At 36.9% G+C, this 5,000-nt stretch overlaps 1 protein-coding gene across 4 annotated transcripts in view; it reads left to right on the forward strand.

Moving 5' to 3' along the window:
• LOC125035098 (GMP synthase [glutamine-hydrolyzing]-like) overlaps positions 1–5,000 on the forward strand; it is a 30,786-nt gene that overhangs the window by 8 nt on the left and 25,778 nt on the right. Inside the window, exon 1 of one of the 4 annotated variants that reach the window (XM_047627248.1) lies at positions 1–124. This exon is cut by the window's left edge and continues 8 nt beyond it. The gene's annotated coding sequence lies outside the window, so the exon portion shown is untranslated. Of the gene's footprint in view, positions 125–213; positions 372–731; positions 903–5,000 lie in introns of those variants that run through there. The other 3 variants (XM_047627247.1, XM_047627246.1, XM_047627249.1) reach the window with 3 other exon arrangements.

Here is a 5,000-nt window from a genome sequence, read left to right on the forward strand (position 1 = left end):
AAGCAAACATGCAAGTCACAGGTAGGAGTGCCAGAAGGAGGCTGAAGAGGCGCAAGAAAAGTGTCATTTGTTCTCAAAATAGAGAACTTTGGGAAGGACTCATCTGTTTCCCAAGAAGACTCTGGTAAGTTCTCGAAGAAATATCCATTCGTTATTGGTTTTACTTTCCAAGGAGGTGACAGTTGGGTTAAGATTGGTGACTTGTCGTGAATTTTCGGAGATGGCGAGAGTAAGAGGTGAAAATAAGGGACATGAGCTGAGAATCGCCGGCGAAACAAACGTGGCCGGAATGGTACCAGACCACCTGTGCCTGAGTGTGTTTATGTGGAGACTGTGGTGTTTATTGAGACTGCAAAATCCCACTTTTTCTGGTAAGCTTCCGCGGCGTCGAGAGAGGTGTGGAGATGTGTTTGTCAAAAGGACATAGAGGGATAAAGGAGTACTGAGGCTCCTTGGCAATGACACAGGGCTGAAGTGTCCGGGTGCCGATTTTTAAAGTGAATTCGTCGGGTGAGCGATTTTATGATGATTGGAGTGAACGTGTCGGTTGAATTTAGTGGCGGAGGTGATATTTCGAACGAGGGATTAGCCAGGCAGTGTCCATCACGGGGCTAAAGGCGCACAGGACACCGGGGAGAGATAGGCCTAGGGAAGACCGAGGTCCTCCGGGTCACACGTGCGGTAGGCGGCGGGATCACGGTGTCTCCTGCAGGGGGCGGAGTAAGGCTATTTATGGCTTTCTTGCAACACTGTTTATTGGGGAATGCCCTTGGCTGTTGACACGGCAGATAACCCTTAGTAATCATAGCTGGGGAACTGTTTTTTTGGGAGGGAGTGCCTTCTCTAGGCTGTGTTGGGTTGGGGGTCCTTGGCACTGTAGGAAGGGTTGGTGTTGCGGTCCTGTAAGTATCAGAAATTTACATTCCTTTCTCTTTGTCAAATAAACATTTTGATATTGTAACTGCTTTTAGTTGTGACGTTCCTATTTTCTGTTTTGTTATTTCTGCATTTCCATTCTTTGCATTTGAACGGATTGTGAGTGTGTAAGTCGTCATATGTTTGTGATGAATTGTTTCAATTTGTAGTACGTCCCTAGCCTATGTATTACTGATCTACTATTGTGCAACACACATGATATGGATATCTGGAAGTATGTGAGGTTGTGAACAATAAATTTGAAGTGTTCGTGCATGCATGTGTGTGTTTTATCCAATATATATATATAAATATTATGTATATAATTTTATGTATATATATAATACTATTATGGCATGTTCTGACTTGTCGAGTGGTGATAAATAGTTGATGATCCTGTTTTATTGTTAACCTGTCAGATCTGGGTGTGTTGCAGTCTGCACATAGCCCAAAATATGAGCTTTAGGAATACTTGAGGGGTGGCATCCCTGGTATGTGGCTTGTAGGCCAGGAGTGGTATTCTTGAAGTCTCCGACTGTTATTTATTATTTTGTCTATGGTTAGAGATGCTGCCTCAACCCGAAGTTAATGCTGCTAATTATAAACATTCACATCATTATCCAGGCGATGAAGATAATTGATTACAGTAATGTATGAAACTGTGCTTCAATAAATATTTCTTATATTATGATGAGGATATTATACATTTTGTTTATTTAATTATAATTTGCCATATGTATTTTTTAATAGGAAATAACTGTAAATTTATAGGAAACAGATCAATTAACCCCTTTGTTCGTGGGTGGCATCTACTATGATGCCATAACGGCATAGTGCTGATGCTGCAGGTGGCATCCCTACAGATGTGGCCCATACGGATATAACCATTTGGTGAACTGCGTGGCTGCTGTAGAAGCCCACGTACATTGAGTTAATGACTGACATTAAATCAGAATTGGTCTCGAAAGTGTACTTTTCGTTATTGATGTGTGATTAGCTTCATCTGTCTTGGCAAATTTGTCTGTAACTTCCCACAAAATATCTTTTACAGCCAGTTTTTGTCTTGGAGTTGGCCAAAGTTTTAAACAGTGAGGAACTATCTTACGTGCGTAAGGACAGTCTTTAAAACTACAAAGCAAAGTTACACAAATTTGAAGGCTATTCTGCATCACATATGATAGGAATAACTTGGGAGCCTGTTTTATATTCACATCCATAAGTAGTCTCTTTAATTTGTCCTTATGCAATTTTTCCTATGTTGAAAATTATTCGACATTGGAAATGATAAAAAAAATACGGAGGCCCTTTTGATTTATTGAGTCATCTACATTTTATTGCTGTATTTATTAAGAAGTACAAATAATGCTGCCTGACTGTACAATTGATGTAGTAGCAGTGAGCATAGTGATGCCACACCATATTTAGATGTAATAAATGTGTAGTATTACTGTTATATTATAATATAAGTAAGATTTCTCGCAATATTTACCACATCATGTTATTACAATAGATTATCTAGATAGTGTCTATATGATAAAAATGTTTGTTCTAATTAACAGCATTAACTTTGAGTTCTGGCGATAGTGCAAATCATAGACGAGATCACAAAGAACAGTCATAGACCTTTCATGAATACCGCCCCTGGTCCACATGAACTATTTGCGGTATCAACATTCTTTGCCTCGCAGTGCTGTTATGCTCTTGGATAGTGCATTCCACCCTTGTTCCTTCCTAAATGCCCACTGAGTCTAATTGTGGATGATTTTTTGCGTGAAATACCTCAAGTTTGTACTTGTGAATATGGCAGAAAGTGGTTCAGTTTCAGAAGGGCTGTATTTATTGTGATACTGTATAAACAGTATGCTGATGATTCATCTGGGAGATTAAACGTCAGATAAGAAGTAATGGTGTGTGACAAATAAACACTAGGCGTTTCTAAAGTATCAGAATTACCAAAAAATAAGTATGTCTGAGAAAGCCATGGTTGTTGTAATAGTAAAGATTTACTGTCCATTCTGGCAAAAGAGAGCTTGAACTGGGTCCTCTTTTGATTGTGTACAAGCTCGGTTTTGCCAGAGTATATGTGCTGTAGTTTTGTTGTAATTACCATCATAGTGAAGAAAGGAGGAAAACCACGGCATTGCCTGATGCAAAAATCGTGGGATTTTGAGATCTGATTGTTGGCGTGCTTTTACTTTTGTAGATTATTTTTTCTGCATGGTTTTAATTAAGGTGATTATATCAGTTATTAATACTGCAATCTGCCAGTTGCTTAGTTGATGTCCTGTGGTTTTTAGCTGATGCTAGCAGAGGGATTCCAACTTCATTGCTTCAGAGTATGGTAGCATGAGCAACCTTGAAACAGAATTAGTTTTGTATGTATCCATTTATATATACAGTAAAGATAGAAATGAATAAGATATAAAGATATTCTAATGAATAATGGGAAAGTATAGATGTCACTGTAATGATGAAGAAGTGTATCTCTTTTATGACTGTCAGTGTTTGAGGAATTGATAGATGGCCCACTCATTACGAACAGTGATTGTGGGGACATATAAGTAAAGGAAACAGTGGACTTTTGACCATCTCTGGAAACCTTGGAAGCTGTAATAACTTTGTTGCATATAGTATAGTTTGTGTAGAGACTTGACTCTAAACAATGGTTAGATTCATTGTTCAGTATTCTACTGCTATTTGATCTGCTGTGCATGTTTTATAGAAAGTATATAAGCATTATTGCTATATATGATGACCATTTTGGCTATATGTAAAGGAAGGAATTATGGCATATTTTTCTCATTGCTGGGGACTGTCAGGAATTGTATTTATTCATACATTCTTGTAGATTTTAAGTTAGATTTATATAAAGAGTAAAGGAAGGAACTATGGCATATTTTTCTCATTGCAGGGGACTGTCAGGAATTGTATTTATTCATACATTCTTGTAGATTTTAAGTTAGATTTTTATAAAGAATACTTATTTCATGCGATAAGATTGTCACACTAAAGTGGCTATAGAAATTTCCATTGGTGTAGCAGTAGCAATGTTACTCAGGTTTTTGTTTGGAAAGTAATTGTCAGGATTTAAACTTTTTTTTTTTAGGCATACTGAATTAGAAACTTGTATTTGAGTAGTGAGTAAGATCATTTGAATTTGAAAACTGGAATCTTGATGGGAGAGAAAATTTATCCTCCTTGATTGGGCATGTCATGGGTATGGCTTGTGGGGAAATTTAAATGTTGCTGCAATTTGTTTACTGTTGCACCCATCAGCTAGAAGTGCCAGGTATTTAGCGTCAATATTTTTAAGATAAGACTATAAAGATAATTAATTTTATATACAAGTAGTTGTGGGGAAAGACGTACAGTATTAATTGTTTTTTCCATACTTGAATTGAAGTATTCTGATATCAGATAAGGTTGTTAGTGTTTGATTTGCATATATGATTGTTATTATAGGAAGGATTGATAGGAATCATATCAGTTACATTTGGCTATTTGCAATACGATATAGAAATTCCTATATCTATCTGGATTTAAGTATAGTGTCTCAGGTTCATTACCCTCTTAGCTTAAATAATTTTTTTTTAGAAAGATTCTTTTGTATACAATAAATTTTCTGTGATTAGTAGTGAAGTAATTATATAGAGTAGAGCAGCATCATCTGATTCTGTGGCATCTGTACTTTGTGCTTCATCAGAGATCTATTAAACTGTACCGTGTGTAATTTTGGTAACGTGAGCTAGGACTACTATATGTTTCATTCTTTTTCACAGATTTTCATCCAAAGGAATAGTTTGATTGTATGTTACTTTAGCACAGTCTGTTTCACACCATGCTCTAAATTTTGACACTATATTACATTGCCTAATGTACTTAATTATGGCATTTACTATTGACTTTGACAGTGTAGTACCCTTTGGCCGAGAAGGCATTTGAACAGGTGAAGTGTGATGCAGTTGTGATGTCTACAAATCCTCTACCTCTCTTTCCTCACCCCTCTCCCCCTTCCCTCTCTCCTCACTCTTCCTTTCTCTTAGATTATGTATATATATGTATATATATGTATGTATATATGATTA

Source organism: Penaeus chinensis, chromosome 19 (assembly GCF_019202785.1).
Source record: "Penaeus chinensis breed Huanghai No. 1 chromosome 19, ASM1920278v2, whole genome shotgun sequence".
Taxonomy (NCBI): Eukaryota; Metazoa; Arthropoda; class Malacostraca; order Decapoda; family Penaeidae; genus Penaeus; species Penaeus chinensis.